Raw genomic sequence first — 17,575 nt, 5'->3', positions numbered from 1 at the left:
CTCAAGAGTGAACGAGGGAAAAGAGCCTTTATAATTCTAGCCCTGTAACTGGACAACCTTAGAGATACGACATATCTCAAAGCTCTTCTAGTTCCATGCTCAAAGTAGACTTTTCTCTCCCAAGTCTCTGAAGAGGGTCTTTTGGCTTCAGCTTTCGACTTAAGACTTGTGGTCACAGGGAGCTTGGTACTTCAAAAGACAGCTTGTAATGCCGTTGGAGTCGTAAGAAAATTTTTCCTTACAGTGAGCTGTTCACAGACACCCACTGGGCTGGCTCTGACATCTAGAAAGATCAATTCTTTATCTAATCCTTAAAATTTTAGAAAATAGTGTCTCCTTTTTCAAGATGTATCTTGAGAATCTTCTTTTCCAGGAGCCAAATACCCCTGCTTTTGTTGCCCGTTCCTCTATTGATTATATTTTCAGACGTAGTTCAGACTATGCCTCTTTGGGGGGTCTGACTCCAGGGTGTCAGTACCCTCAGTATCCTTTTCTTCCCCCGCCTAAATATTTATTTATTTATTTATGTATTTGGCTGCCTTGGGTCTTAGTTGCCGCACACGGGATCTTCATTGCGGCACACAGGATCTTTAGTTGCGTCATGCAAACTCTTAGTTGTGGCATGTGGGATCTAGTTCCCTGACCAGGGATTGAACCCGGGCCCCCTGCATTGGGAGCATGGAGTCTTAGACACTGGACCACCAGGGAAGTCCAAAGGTGCCAGGATCCTTTTTGACATGAGGTGTCCAAACTGAGCTCCACACTCCAGATGTGGCCCAGATCCTGTGGAGAACTAAGTGATTTATTTCCCTTTTTGCACTCAACTTCCCAAATCTTGTTAGTTTTGATAGCAACTACATCACACAGGAAAATCATATAGAGATAATCAGGGATTAGCATCAGACTTGCCCTAACGAAGTATTAAATGTAAAGTTGCCACAGATCATAGGGTATCCATCCAAGATTTGAAGTGAGAGATCTCTGGGTCTGAGGATTGGGCAGGACCGTAAGGAGCTGGTATAGTTCTCTCAGCCCCTTGTCCCAGGGCCTCTTGTCTCTGCTTCTCTCCACTCTGCTTTTCCTCTTCCCTTGACAACATGGCCTCTTCCAGCCATTTCTGTTTCTGTATAACTTTGGCTTTCCTCTGCTCCAGTGTGCCTTGAAACCAACCTAGCCCAAGTTCCATACAACTTTTCATTTGAAGTACCCACCTCCCCAGCCTCCAGCTCAGTGTCTCTCAAATTTTTGTGTCCACAAAATCACACAGAGATCTTGTCAAAAATGCAAAGAATGGTTCAGTAGGTCTAGGAGAAGGAATGTACATTTTTAACAAGTTCCCAGCTGATGCGGATGATGATGGCCCACAGATCACACTTTGAGTAGCAAATCAATCAGGATTGAGTTAAGTTAAACTTGCTTCTGATGTTTGAGGCTTATGTCTGTTAAGTTAAAATATTCCAGAAAAGAAAAAAATTATGAATTATCTTCTTAAAATAGGTTTTTTGTTTGTTTTTTCGGTACGCGGGCCTCTCATTGTTGTGGCCTCTCCCGTTGGCCGAGCACCAGTTCCAGACGCGGACGCGCAGGCTCAGCGGCCATGGCCCATGGGCGCAGCCGCCCCGCAGCATGTGGGATCCTCCCGGACCGGGGCACGAACCCGTGTCCCCTGCATCGGCAGGCGAACTCTCAACCACTGTGCCACCAGGGAAGCCCAGGTTTTTATATTTTAGATTCTACTTGTCTGTCATTTCAGTGAGATGGAAGAAAAGAAAGACTTGTTCTCAATCAGATGTCTTAAAGGAATCATTTACGTTGCATTCTTTATCTTTGTACCAGGCCCTGAACTAGGTGCAGACTTGCAATTACAAATGGTCAAATGCCCCTTTTCAATAGCTTCCCCAGGTGGGTCTGTATGGCCCTTCCAGGGATCTGTGAGTGTGATTTCCAAACTGTGCAAATGATGTCTAGAGGGGAAATATTGTGGTTCAGAACTAAAACCTATACCCGACACCAGAACCCACAGACCTGCTGCAGGATGCCAACTTCCCCACGTTACGGATACTGGGAACCATGTCAGCGTTTTATTATTTTTACTCCCTAATCTAGATGCTTACTCCATCGTAGTGATACCTAGTCCAATTAGCTTCAATATTTCTTTAGTTTTAAGCACATAGGTAGTTTCTGGAGACTGAAGTATTTGAGTGAGTGTGCAATGGAGAGGGGTTGACAGGGATATAATGAGACAGGATAATGAGAAATTTCTCTGGCAGGAGGCTGGGGAGGGTAACGAAGTGATTCTACCTGGGGAGCCTAGGAAGAAACCCTATAGCTGTTCATTTTAAGCCTGGCTTGTCAGAGTTGGTCCTATCATTCATTCAGTTTTAAAAAACTAGTCCTAGAAAAACCACATGATCCATTTGGGGTTGGCAAGAGGTCTTCTATAATTCAGCAAATGGGCACATTAATTTAATCAGAAACTTGGCTTCCTTTCCATCTCTTCGATTTTGCCAATTAAGAGGCATAGCCATGACGGATAGCTTCATTTAGGATGCAAGGAAAATCAAAGTACTCTGGGAGATTTGTTAAGCCCAAAATACACTCACGTGGGACCATTGTAGAGATCAGTTTTCAAGCCCATGAAAAATAAATGGAAGTGTCTTTGTGTGAATCTGTCAGCATCTGTACCACTGCATTATGCATGATCCCAGTCATGTTCGTCTGTTCATCACACGGTTTCAACAAGAGTTTTCCATTTTACCAAATGGGAGAGATCAAGACAGAATCCATAGTTTCCTTACTCTGGTTTTCTTGGCAGGATCCTCTCTTGTCCTTTTTTTTTTTTTTTTTTAGCGATCTGTAATTTATATTTGGCTATAGCCACAGAGGTTTGCCTCTTCCCTTAGAAGGCAGTTTTGAAGGCTTATAGTCTTAATGTTTGCTCAATAATTTTTCTTTTTGCATCACTGTCATTTTTTTTTAATTTCAGATAAACTTGTTATCATTAGTTTGTCTAAGAGTAGATCTCATCTAGGCAGTTAATAAGTATAACTTTCATGTAGATATTATAAGAAGAAGAAACATTGATCTGATTCCTACCCTCTATTAGTTTATACACATATACACAGATATAAAGCAAATAGCAATCTGGGTTTCTTTTTTCCTAAAAGCAATTAATTTATTCATTTTAGTGCTAGATTATGTAAAATGGAAGCTTGCATTTGAATTACAATTCTAATAAACAGAGTCATTATCATTGCCTAATTAGAACAATTTCTGCATTTTATGGGCACTGAATTTTTTTGGATACCATAGCAAGTAACAAGCCCATGTGCTATTTTTTTTCTACACAAATTTAATCTATGCTAATAGCTATTCAAACTCTTTCAGACTGCTGAATATTTGTTGTTAGTGCTTTTCTTCTCTTGATCAAGATAGTAATTGTCATGGCTTAAAAAATAATCATTTTGTTTATTCTGCCTAGCTCCAAATCTTCTATTCTAATTTGTTTTATACTGCTTGCTCTGCTTCTCTAGCGTTCTCAATTTCTTTTGATTAAGGACTATTGTTTGAACCTTGTGAATGACAGTCATTTATTTGTCACACAAATATATTTTAGTCCAAATCACTACTGATATGGGTTGCTATTGGATTCAAATATTTGATAACTGCATACTATAACTGAAACTTTAACAGTATCTCAGGCAATGGTTTAAGTGGCGGCACCTATAAAACTTACAAAGTTCCATAATGATCAGCTTTCATTTTTTTCCATCATGCTGTTAAATTAGAGACATATTTGTTCAGTGACCAAGATGTCCAAAAGCCAAATCCCTCTCTTTCCTAAAGAATGACCTTCCTGAAGGAGAATCGAGCTCATTTACAAAATTTTAGTCAGTTGTTCCTTTGTTTCAGGAAAGCTTGGAATTGAGACAAATAGGAGAAAATGTGTAATTTGTGACCTGAAAAGTGAAGAGATGTATATGAACCTGAACCACAACTTTTTCAGTCAGCTTTATAGGCTTAAACAGAGCTGGAAAAATGTTCTTCTGCAAACCTAGATGTCAAGAAAAAGCAAGTTTCTGCTCCAGCAGTGTTTGCAGGCTCTGAACACGTACCACTGGAGGGAGATGAAGTGCTTTCAAGTGGTAGCTAAGTGAACAGTTTATTTTAACCGTTAGGTATTTACTTTTCATCCAACATTTAATTATGGAAATTTTCAAAATGCAGCCAATTGGAAAGAATTTTACAGCAAACAGCCATAAGCCTACCACCTAGATTCTCCATCAACATTTCACTGTACTTGCTTCATCACATATCTAACCTTCTAGCCACCCCTTGATGGAGCCATTGATTCATCTTATTTTCAATGCATTGCAGACACCGGTGCATTTCCCCTAAAACCCTTCTGCATGCAGGTTATTAATGAGTTCAATATTTGTTTACAGCTTCTTTTTCTTTTTTGGGGGGTTTTTGCATTTTTTAATGTTTTTATTTTATATTTGGATATAGTTGATTTACAATGTTGTATTAGTTTCAGGGGTACAACAAAGGGATTCAGTTATACATATACACATATCTATTCTTTTTCAGATTCTTTCCCACATAGGTTATTACAGACTATTGTGTAGAGTTCCCTGTGCTATCCAGTAGGTCCTTATTGATTATCTATTTAGTTTATTTTTCTATATTAGTAAAATTTACTGAGTTTGACAAAATGAATACATATACCTATGTAGCCCAAACTCCTGTAAAAATACAGAATAGTACCATCACCCCAGAAAGCTCCCTTATGCCTGTTCCTCCTTCGTCTCTGTCCCGATCTCATCCCCAGGTAACCACTGTTCTGGTTTTTTTCACCATAGATAAGTTTATCTATTCTAGAATCTCAATTAACTGGAATCATATGATATGTATTCTTTTGTGTAAGACCTCTTTCACTCAGCTTAATTTTTTTCTTCATTCATTTTTCTGTGTACATTGGTAGTTTGTTCCCTTATGTTGCTGAATAATATTCTGTTAATAGACCGCAGTTTGTTTATCCGTTCTCTTGTCTGTTTCCAATTTACCATCATGAATAAAGCCTCTATAAGCATTCTTACGCCGGTCTTTTTGTGTAAATATATTTTTATTTCTCTCAGGTAGGATTCTAACTGCCAGGTCATAGGCTAGGTGTATCTTTTAGTTTTATAAGAAACAGATTTTTTCTATACTTTAGAAAAAATACAAAACGCTTGTACCATTTTATATTTCCACCAATAATGCATGAGTGGTTTGGTTGTCCTATTGTCAGTCTTTTTAATTTTACCCTTTCTGGTGACATGAGTGTTATCTCATTGTAGTTTGATTTCCCAGGTGCTTATTTTTAATATGTTTTAGGAAAAAGACGATTAGAACACCAACTCCATGATTTCAGGTACTTCAGGCTGGAGTCAGGGCCAATAAATAGTCAATTTAAGATCAAGTTCAATAAAAATACCAAGTAAATAATAGTTGAGGTGTTGTATGGATATAGAAAATTTGTGAATAAGTGAAGCTTAAGAAATACTTTATAGAGGATCTTTTTTTGAGACTTCCTCTATTTCCAAGGCTTTTCTTTTCTTTTTTTGGATCGAGTCAAAAACTCAACATGTAAAAATCTTTAAGACATTTCAATTACCTTTACCCACTACAGAGTCATTGAGTTCTGAGATTAGAATTCTATGTAAACCTGGAGTGAAAACGATTTCAGCATCATCCTTGCTTTTGAAACCACGCTTTAAGCAGTCTAATTGTATAAAATGGCAACAAAAGAAAACTATTATAAAGGCAAAATAGCAAGTGGACATTAGTACCCATTGGAGCCAGCCTGCTAGACTTGCCCCTCGGTTCCACCACTTACTAGCTGTGTAAAGCTGCCAACTTATTTTCTTCTCTGTGTTTCAGTTTCCTCATCTATAAAATGTGGGTGGTAATAGTAACAACTTCGTATGGAGCTGTGAGGAATACATAAATAAAAACATGGAAATAGCATATAGTAAGTATCATATAAGGGTGAGCGACTATTATTTTTGTTGTTGTAGGAGAACCAATCAGCCCAAAGAAGGGAAAGATTCCTGTAGGCCAAATGGGGAATGAGGCAGGGGAGTAGATACCTCTAGAAAGCAGAAAGCCCTGTGCCTTCGGAAATGGGCACTATGTTATTATCAGCCTGGGGCTCGTTTCTCCTTATTGCTCTTTCTTTGGGCAACAGCCTTTCCCAGTTATCAGCTTAGATGGGGCTGAGCTCATCTCCTGGCCATGTGATCCAGGCCTGGCCAATCAGCATTTCTCATCCCTAAGTTTATATTGACTGGCCCCAGAGATGAACACTTGATCTCAATCAGGATAATAATACTCTATCCTGGGATTTCTGCAGGGGCTCTTGAGAGAGTTAGTCCCTCTCTTTTTGCCAGAGATGCGAAGCTGATAAGACATAATGATGGTGCAGCTGGGAGTCATTTGCCACCCCCCTGGGGAGAGCCTGCCAGGGACAGAATCCCACAAAGAGAAATGCAACACTGGGGAGTGAGAGTGAGAGTGAGAGAGGGAGGGAGAGAAAGAGAGACACATAGAGGGACAGAGACGGAGAAAGATCACTGACATTTTAACGACTGGCCCCAGCTATACTGATCTGACCTTACCATCTGTGGACTACTCAGTACCTTTTTCGCCTAAGCCATCGTGAGCTCGGTTTCTGTTATTTGTGGATCCTGGTGAATACATCGTTTATAATCAAGGGCACATTTTTGCAAGATAATTTCTTTGAGTTTCGGAGGCTTTGCTGTGTTTACGTAAATATCTTTCTCCACTGAAACTTCTGTAGGTTTTTTGTGTAGGCTACGTGGAGACACTGCCAGAGCGAGGTTTATGAAATCCCCCAACGGATCAGGAGGCAGGTGTAGAGAGAAATGATGCCAATCGGTTTATTGTGTAGCAGCCGTGGAAACCAGGAGGAGACCCTTCGTTCTCAGGGTCATCTGGATTCGGTGGAGCAGAGTGGGATGGGGGAGTGGGGTAGGGTAGGATTCTTGGGCAAATCTACCCTCCGTAGATATTTCCCTGGCACTCCCCATGGGATGGGGAGATAAGAGATCTGCTTTCCCTTCCTTCTCTTTTCTCAGTCCACTTCTCTCAGTTGTTGCTACTCAAGACTACTAGACCTGTGCCTCCAGGAGTCCTCAACACTTTTTGATAACATTCTGATAACAATACTCCCTTATATTCCTGGACAAATATGCAGTAAAAAACATGATGTAATCATCTGATTTCAATCAGCCCAGCCATCTGGAAAAGGTGCCTTTCAGTCATTTGGTTGAACTGGCACTCAGCCTAAGATGACCACATCTATATTTAGTGACGTCCTAATCACAGTGTCGGTAAGTATGGCTTCTCATTGCAAAGCTGGATAATTGTACTTATTCCTGTTAACATCTCATGTGCCTCAAAGAGTAATTACAGATAATGAGAAAATTTAGGAACCAAGGATTGTGCTTATTACTGAGTGACGAATGGAGGGTGCTTGAAAAGTGTCATGGGGGTTAATTAACCAGGACTGACACTGCCTGCTCGTGCACAGCTCAAGGAGGCATGGTGTGAGCTCTTGCGTGGTACACGCCATTGCAACTCCACACGGGCCTCACTTATGGAACCCCAGCTACTTGGGGAAATGAAGGGAAGTGGTGCTGAGGAATAAGTGGGTTCAAGAGAGTGGGGACAGAAAGCAGTAAAAGTAACCTGGGATGATTAACAAGAATTTTCTAGCTCTGGCCCACTCTCTCCTCACTTTGTTTATACTTTTTTTTTTTTTTTTTTTTTTGCGGTACGCGGGCGTCTCACAGCTGCAACCTCTCCCGTTGCGGAGCACAGCCTCCGGACGCGCAGGCTCAGCGGCCATGGCTCACGGGCCCGGCCGCTCCGCGGCATGTGGGATCCTCCCGGAGCAGGGCACGAACCCGTGTCCCCCGCATCGGCAGGCGGACTCTCGACCACTGCGCCACCAGGGAAGCCCTATTCATTTGTTTTTATGTTCAATTCATTCCTTCAAAAAATGTTGAGACTCTACTTATGTTGCAGGGACTGCACAGAATGCTGGGTATAAAATGACCCACGCTCACAGAGTATTAGACCATCTGGGGACTAGAATGGGGATGATGAGGACAGAACCTGCTTACAGTGTGAGATGCTAGACTCTAACCTGGTCTGCCAGGGTCCAGACAGATGTCCCTGAGTATCTGACACTGAAGCTGAGACGGGAAGGAGGAGAAGGGAGAGTTTGACAGGAGGAAGAGAGAGGTAGAAAGACCACGTCTGACCACAAGAACAGGTGAACGTGGAGGCCCTTGGATGGGGAGCAGCTGGCTCCTTGGAAGAACTGAGAACATACCAGAATGATTGAAGGAAGGGGAACAAGGCAATGGTGGCTGGAGCTGTGAGCTGGAGCCGGTGAGTCTTCCTTGGTCCTGTGTCGGAGGCTAAACTTCATCTAAAAGCTGGCAGGCTTAATGGGAAATTGTAAGTTTTCTTATGATTGGACCTTATCTAGTGTTAGATACACATGAGATTCTTTTCCTTTCATTCTGTAGTTTTAATCCCTGTGAATAAAAATGAGGTAGAGGAATTTATGAGGCAAAAGAATTAGTAAGTAAGCCAACAAGGACAGAGAACTTAAAAGAAAGGAGTTGGGAATTTCCTTTGTTCCCTTATACCATTTTAGAAGTATTTTTTCCTTCTTTTCTATTTGCATGTTTTGGAAAATAACACACAAAAGCTGTCAAACTATTTTGCGAAATAGATGTTTTTCCAAACTTTGTTAAATTTTTAAGGCTATAACTGACTGAGATTTAAGAGTCTCTTCTAGAATAAGTTGATATTTATAAGGTAGTAACTGGAATTTTAGAACAATGTGGTGATTAAGAGCAGGAGCTCTGATCCCAGGTTAATCAACTTCAAGCTCAGCTTTTTTCAATCACTAGATGTGTGACTGAATATGTTGTTTAACTTTCCTCTTGTTTTCTCTTATCTGTAAAACAGACAATATTAACTACTTCATAGGGTTGTTGTGAGGATTATGATATAATGCATTTAAGCAAGGTGTCTGGTAAATAGCATATGATCAATTGTTAATTAACATAAACATTTTAGTGGGAAATTATCTTTCCCACCGTAATAGACTGTGAAAATTTTCATGTTTATTGTAATATATACCATTTTATAAATTCATACGTGACAAATGACAGAAAACCAAGTTCACACACGAACAGTAGACAATATATAGATGTTTTGGAAGGCAATCTGAAGGATTAGAAGCTTGGATAAGAATGAATAAATAAGGAATTAATTACAGTTAAATTGTGATAGAATGTAAATATAATAAGACAAACAGCCAGGTTTAAATGGGTAAATAAACAGATGTTAAAAGAAAGGCAATAAGCCTTTTCAGGGGATTCAAAAAGCAATAAAGAGAATTTTAATTGATGCTTGAAAGCAAAGGGGCAGAGAGAAGAGCAGGACAACTAACAAATATCTTCAAGGGCCAGGGAAGTAACACGACCACATAATTCTACCGCATATAACAGACTAGGGAGTTGTGGGCTCTGCATAAAAGCATTCAAATCACAAACTACATGTATAAGAAAAATCATGCTGACCAAACAGTTTGCTACCCCAGGAATAAAGTGATGTCTCTCAAATGAACGGAAAGTAGCAGTGGAAACCCTGAACGAATCCTTTCCACGGCGTGAGTCCTGTTCCGCACCCTCCTGTCTTCCCTGATCCACGTCCCTGCCGCGCCAGCAACCATGGGCGCCTACTGATTCATGTTAGCCTGGCCCTGTGGTGCTTGGGAAGACAATCCCCCTCTATCCTGGCAAACCCAGCAGTTCCTTGGTTGGTTATGCTGAGATTTGACCCTAATTGTGGGTGTGATGGCCAAGAGGGAATACGGGGGGCAGATCACGACTAGGGCAAGCAGTGAGGCAGCTGAGAAAGCGAAACCTCTTCAAGTAAGAATGTGTGTGTTTGGGGAGGGGCCTCCACCGCAAGCCCCGGGAGTTCATAGGAATCTGGAGGGGGTCTGTCCAGGTTCTCAAGTGCATCTACCCAGAGATCCCCATGCCAATTCTCAGGCTCCCGCTTCTTCCCCATCAAGGCCCTGACTTTGGTCTTTACTGGGAATCCAACCCTCTCTCAACTTCTGCTGTTCTTACCATTAAGTCTTCCAGCTGCAGGAGATGAGGGTCATTGTAAAAAGCTGCCAGAGGTTCCTTCTTTTCTTGCTCTCATATTTTGCTTTAAACTGTTAATCAATAGATCTGCCAGTCACTTTCTCTTGTTTAAATTTCCCAGGCCTTACAGTTACTCTTTCCCACATACCCTAAATGCCTATCTCATTGAACCAGTTAATGGGCCGCTTTCCACCCAAATCCCAACCCGGTTCTCCACAGGTAAAGGTCTTAGCAATCACCAAGCTGGGAACCAGCAGCCCTCCACCTCCCACCAGTGACATGAGCCTCCTTTCCAACTGGCCAGGTAGGGATGCAGAGCGTTCCACCCTCAGCGTTGCTTCCTGGGACCAAATGCAATACCACCCCTCTTAGGCTGGATTCCCTGGAAGGAGCTTGATGTGCAGTTTCTTGTTCAGGTTATTTATTGGAAGAAAGCTTTCTGGAGAAGAGGAGTAAAGGAATCAGGGATAGGGCAGAGAGGAAAAACTAAACAAGGGTGTGATGTAAGCTAGAGACCAGCTTTTCCCTGTGGAAGATCTGGGGCAGGAATTGCACTGAGGGACTGACCCCCCCCCCGCCCCCCCCCCCCCCGCCGCGGGGTGAGTGGGCCTTTGGTTCAACATCAGTCGGTAACTGATGGCGGTCCGCGTTGTCTGTGCCCAAGCCCACAGCCCCAGTACACACGCAGAGAGAGTGGGCAGTTCTCCAGTGAGTTGTTATCAGCTGTTGAATTGAATTTCTAGGCCCGAGATGGAACGCCCCCTTGCTGGGGTGCCGCATCAGCAAACAGACACTTAGATAACTTGTGTGTCCCTGTAAATGCTTCGCTTGACCGGAAATGCAGTGTATCCAGCCAGCCAATCCCCTAACGCCAAGCCAACTCTGGACTCTACTTATTTCCTTGTTCTCACCCCGGACCAGGTTGACTACGTGGCCCCTGCCAATCAGATGTTTTCTATTTGTCTCTTCCTTGTTCGTTATTTTTTATCCTCTGAAAGCTTCCTGGCTTCTGACCCAATTTTCAGTTCTTCAAGTGGAGACTGGCTGCGTCATGACATTGTTTCTGTCACGACATTGTTTCTGTCACTGACATTGTTTTCCTTAATCATCCTTTAACAGAGCAGCTGGGGGGAGGGGCGCTCCAGGTGGTAGTGGGTGGGGCGCCAGCAGCCTCCCTCACGGCTGTCGTTACTATCATGATGGATGATATTATTGAAGAGCAGTTTGTAGTTTTACAACTGGAAAAATTTTCCCTTTCACGGTTGATGTGAAGCTGACGGTAGCTCTTTTCTTTCTGCTAAAGGCAATGTTTTCCTTAATGTTAGGCCAGAATGTTCTAACTGGAAAAGCTTTTTAATTTGAAGGGGAAAAGCAAGTGAAATTTATTAAATAGAGTGTTAATAAAAAGGTGTATGGTAGTAATTTTTCTCTTCTCTTTCCCCACAGGCCTCCTAACGCATTCCCCTGACACTCCTCTCCTAAGCATGTTTGTCTGCTGGTTTCTGAGGTAAGAAAACATTTTTTTTTTTTTTTTGCTCAGCTGTAATCCAGGCAAAGGTTTCTAAGTTTGTGAATTAATCCACTGTCTCCTGCTTACAGCTAGCTAAGAAGGATACAGTATCATATTATATATTTACCAAAATACACACTTCAATATGTGAGTCAGAATTAATTTACATTTTGGGTAGAAAGATCCATTTTGCCTCAATCATTTCATGTAAGCACCTGAGAAATTGTTTTTCTGAAAGCTGCTGGTGATCTATGGAACTATAAACGTGAATCTATTTGTAATTGACAAGCAAATAAGTTTCAGGCATGTTCTTAGGGTTTCAAGCTACTCTGACTAGTCCTCATGGCAGAAAAGGAAAAAAAGTACTTTTCTGAAGGTAACTTTCATTTTCTTCCCACATTCGGCATACGTGAAGGAATTTAGGGGAAATTTTGCATTTAATGAAACCCATTTATAAGTTTTTCTTATGAAAATAGTATACCGGTTGCAGCAATCATGGGGACAGGAAGTGCTCAATCTTTGTTCAAGTCTTTGCTTGTGAGTATTAGAAGTGAGAGCTGCTGAGGTCTGTGGTATAGGAGGCGTGGGCTGAAGAATCTTGTTCAAAGGGAGACATTTCAGCGTAAGTCTAAGACCACAAGTAGATACAACCTTTCAGGGAAAAAAATGCCGAAGAGGTGGACTGCTTCCCCTGCCAGGAGAGAGAATTTTCGTACAGCTCTCAGGAGAGCAGTCCCGGTCCAGCAGGGGTTTGATTGATTTGCAACTGGATACGTACTCACTTGAAGAAAGTGTTCCAGAGATATTTGGAAGTTATGGTTTCTCTATTGGACTGCCTTGAAAACTTGTGTCCCCACAGGTGCTGTGTGATCTGTAAAAAGTGTAGTGGCTCATGAGCTTTTGGTGGTGGGTGATGAAGGGTGATGGTGATATGCTGAAAGAAATCAAAATTCTTTGTTTTGGTCAGGAATGGTAGCTTGGTTTGATGTATACTAGCTAATACTTACTGAGGGCTCAGGCTGTACCAAGCAGTATCTAAGAACTTAAATGTATTTACTTATGAGGGAGGTACTTTTACTAACCATGTTTGATAGATAAGGAAATTGAGGCAAAGAGAGGTTAAGTAACTTGCCTATAGTTACACAGCTAATTAGCGATAGAGTAAGATTTATATCTGGCTACTTTAACTCCAGAGCACATGCTCTTTACTGTTTTGCTACACGGCCTCCAAGGGCATAACCATAACCAGGAGGAGGCATTATAGGCTTACATCATTCGGGTTACTTTGAAGCGAGACAGTGTCCCAGCAAAGAAGTTAAGTGAGGAACTGGATTATCTTCTGGTGAATTCAGTCAATCCTATTTGTCAACCCATCTATTTTGAAACAGTCAAGTTGTTGATGATGGTGTCTAAGTCCTCAATTACTGTTTGTTTGGGTTTTTTTCACCTGGTTTCCTAAATTCTCCACTTCATTGTATTGATTGAGTTTGTACCAGCTAAAGAGAACCAAAGTGCAGTGATGCAAATGAAGTAGGCTGGATCTAACCTTGAGCGTATTTCTCTTTGCCAGCGTGGAATTTGGAGACACGTGTGTAACTTTAATTGGGAAAAAGTTGGAGTCAACATGACCCTCAGAGATCATCTGGAGATGAGGAATCTGAGGGTCACTGAGGGTCAGAGACTTGCACAGGATCACACACAGTGGTTCACAGAGGGGCTTCAAGGGAACCTAGGATGCTCGCTTTCTAGAACAGAGCTCTTTCCACAATGGTGCCCTGTGGCCTGAAGAAGCTGAAAAGTAACAGTGAAGAGTAACAGCTCTGGTGACAAGGCATTTGCTGACAAAGAGGCAGAATCCAATAGTGAAACTGTCCTATTGGAAGTCTCCTGGGCCACTCATCCAGAGAGAGCCCTCGGGGAGGAATACGTTTGGCTCACGTTTACTCTTTGGTACAATAGATGCCTGACAATGAGGTGGCTGGGGCTGGTTAGGATGGTGATAATGACAAGTTGGCAACCAAAATAAGAATAACCCAGATTTATAACTTGAAACCTGACCCAAACCACAGTGTAAAACAAGGGACTCTCAAATGCCAAGGACCTCAAGGGATTTGATATCTCGGGAAATTAGGCCAATCTCCTCTTCATATGCCTAAGTCTTTTGAAGAGATCATGATACTGTAATCCTACCTTTGACAGTTGTGGAATAGTTCAATTGTGATTGATTTAAAGTCACAGGAAAAGTATCCTATCTCTAAAAATTAATTTAAAACGTCACAGCCCAAAAGACTAAATGTTAGTATCTCATGTTTCTAGGCACATAAATATTTACTGACCAAATAAGTGTTTGCTCTAGCCAGTACATTACATCCCTGGCTAATCCTTATCTATTTTTATGTGAAATAAAAATTTTAAATTATGATCAAAACACTTCTTTTAAGTTACTTAACTAACATTTAATTAAATAACTGCTGGTTAGTATCATTTGCATAATAGTTTTTGGACTGCTTTGTACAATTTCTTCAAGGTCTTGACTAGGTTTTTGTTAATAGTGAGAACATAACTGATGCCTTAAGGTTTACATGCCTCTAATATTCTGTACAATTAAGTTTCTGCTTTTCTATTCAGCTCACCTTGTTAGGTGGGGATAAACTATCTTGTACCAACTTAACGGGAATATTGCAGAACCAGTGAGGAAATGCCCCAAGTGCTTTGATAATCTTACTTGTGTGTGCCTGGTGATATTCATTAAAATGTCTTTCGTGAGTGGCACGTAAGTGGGTTTTTAGTCTTTGAAATAAGTTGATTTTCAACTTGATCATGTAGTTAAATTCAGCTTCATTTTGAAATGTAAGTATTTTAGAGTAGAAAAAATGGGTAATTTCCCCCACTGAAAGAAACTATGACTCCTTGGAGAAATGCTTGATTCTGGGTCTGGGTCAGGAAAAGCTCAGGTGAGCTTGGGACTTCCTGTTCTGCCCAAAGGAGAGGAAGCTCCCAAAGCCGTCTGAGGACACGCCAAAGGGACACAGCAGCCGTTCTAAAGGGTGCCCACTGCCTAAAGACGCGATGCGTTGAGCAGCCGAAAAAGAATAATGACTACAGTTGTTGAAACATGTGGAAAATATAAAAAATCCGTGAGTTCATTGCTTTTTTTCCGTAAAAGCACCAAATGGCAGATGCCGCCGGTGCTACGGGAGGCCCCGGGGGCCCTGGAATGGGAGGCCGCGATGGCTTCCCCGCAGGCTTCTGCAGCGGGGGCCGGGGTCGCGGTCGGGGCCGGGGCCGAGGCCGCAGAGCTCGCGGAGGCAAGGCCGGGGACAAGGAGTGGCTCCCCGTCACCAAGCTGGGCCGCCTGGTCAGGGACGTGAAGATCGAGTCCCTGGACGAGATCTATCTCTTTGCCCATCAAGGAATCTGAGATCACTGACTTTTTCTTGGGGTCATCCCTCATGGAGGAGGTTTTGAAGATCATGCCTGTGCAAAAGCAGACCCATGCTGGCCAGCGGACCAGGTTCAAGGCAGTTGTCGCCATCGGGGATTAGAACGGACGTGTTGGTTTGGGTGTGACGTGCTCTAAGGAGGTAGCCATTGCTATCAGTGGGGCCATCATTCTGGCCAAGCTCTCCATCGTCCCCGTGCGACGAGGCTACTGGGGGAACAAGATTGGCAAGCCCTGTACCGTCCCCTGCAAGGTGACTGGCCGCTGAGGCTCTGTGCTGGTGCACCTCATCCCTGCCCCCAGGGGCACTGGCATCGTCTCAGCCCCTGTGCCCAAGAAGCTACTGATGGTGGCTGGAATTGACGACTGCTATACCTCTGCCAGGGGCTGCACTGCCACGCTGGGCAACTTGGCCAAGGCCACTTTTGATGCCATTTCCAAGACCTACAGTTATCTCACTCCTGATCTCTGGAAAGAGACGGTGTTCACCAAGTCTCCATATCAGGCATTCACTGACCATCTTGTAAAGACCCGCACCAGAGTTTCCCTGCAGAGGACTCAGGCTCCAGCTGTAGCCACCACATAGTTTTCTATAGGAAAAATAAAGTGAATGAAGCTAGTTTAAAAAAAAAAAATCCATGAGTTCATAAAGAACGAAAAAAAGAAGAGCGCCAAAGGAAAAAAGAACCTCAAAACTCATCTGTCACCTTTGGAAGTCACTGCTGTACCAGGCTGATCCTCTGATAATCATCATTTAAGGAAAGAATTAAGGATTTATCCTACCTTACCTGTATAGTTTCCTACATAAATTGTATTTTAGAGTGCCCAAATTGCCTGAATTGATGAGGAGTGATTATTTTTTCTTTTCCATTATAGTTTATTCCAAGTTATTGAATATAGTTCCCTGTGCTATACAGTAGGACCTTGTTGTTGATCTATTTTAGATATAGTAGTTTGTATCTGCTAATCCCAAACTCCTAATTTATCCTTCTCCCCCATCAACCACTTTCCCCTTTGGTAACCATAAGTTTGTTTTCTATGTCTGTGAGTCTGTTTCCATTTTGGAAATAAGTTCATTTACATCAGTTTTAAGATTCCACATGTAAGTGATATCATGATATTTGTCTTTTTCTGCCTGACTTCCTTCACATAGTAAGATAATCTCTAGGTCCATCCATGTTGCTACAAATGGCATTATTTCATTCTTTTTTTATGGCTGAGTAATATTCCATTTTATCTATATCTGTATCTATATACCACATCTTCTTCATCCATTCATCTGCTGATGGATATTTAAACTGTTTCCATGTCTTGACTGTTGTAAATAGTGCTGCTGTAAACATTGGGGTGTATGCATCTTTTCAAATTAGCATTTTCTTTGGATACATGCCCAGGAGTGGGATTGCAGGATCATATGGCAACTCCATTTTTAGTTTTTTAAGGAGCCTCCATACTGTTCTCCATAGTGGCTGCACCAATCTACGTTCCCACCAACAGTGTAGGAGGGTTCCCTTTTCTCCACATCCTCTCCAGCTTTTGTTATTTGTAGATTTTTTTTAACATCTTTATTGGAGTATAATTGCTTTACAACGTTGTGTTAATTCCTGCTTGTAGATCCCTTAATGATGGCCATTCTGACCGGTGTGAGTTGGTACCTCATTGTAGTTTTGATTTGCATTTCTCTAATAATTAGCAATGTTGAGCATCTTTTCATGTGCCCATTGACCATCTGGATGTTTTCGTTGGAGAAATATCTATTCAGGTCTTCTACCCATTTTTCGACTGGACTGTTTGATTTTTTGTTATTGAGTTGTGTGAGCTGTTTGTATATTTTGGAAATTAAGCTCTTGTCAGTTGCATCATTTGCAAATATTTTCTCCCATTCTGCAGGTTGTCTTTTCATTTTGTTTATGATTTCCTTTGCTGTGCAAAAGCTTATAAGTTTGATTAGGCCCAATTTGTTTATTTTTGCTTTAATTTCTATTGCCTTTGGAGATTGACCTAAGAAAACATTGGTATGATTTATGTCAGAGAATGTTTTGCCTATGTTCTCTTCGAGGAGTTTTATGGTGTCATGTCTATATTTAAGTCTTTAAGACATTTTCTGTTTATCTTTGTGTAGAGTGTGAGGGTGTGTTCTAACTCCATTGATTTACATGTGGCTGTCCAGCTTTCCCAACACCACTTGCTGAAGAGACTGTCTTTTCTCCATTGTATGTTCTTGCCTCCTATGTCCAAGATTAATTGACTGTAGGTGTGTGGGTTTATTTCTGGGCTCTTATTCTGTTCCATTGGTCCATATGTCTGTTTTTGTGCCAATACACAAATGTGTCTTTATTACTGTAGCTTTGTGGTATTGTCTGAAGTCTGGAAGGGTTATGC

General features: G+C 41.8%; 1 pseudogene across 1 annotated transcript; it reads left to right on the top strand.

Annotated features, from left to right (window-relative positions):
- Positions 1 to 14,923: 14,923 nt before the first annotated feature.
- On the top strand, positions 14,924 to 15,828 carry LOC309960961 (small ribosomal subunit protein uS5-like; annotated as a pseudogene). Its single transcript has one exon. The product of its transcript is annotated as a small ribosomal subunit protein uS5-like (transcript).
- The last annotated feature ends 1,747 nt before the right edge of the window (positions 15,829 to 17,575 follow it).

Source organism: Leucopleurus acutus, assembly GCF_964270905.1.
Source record: "Leucopleurus acutus genome assembly, chromosome: 4".
Lineage (NCBI taxonomy): Eukaryota > Metazoa > Chordata > Mammalia > Artiodactyla > Delphinidae > Leucopleurus > Leucopleurus acutus.
This window is presented reverse-complemented; position numbering and strand designations above follow the sequence as displayed.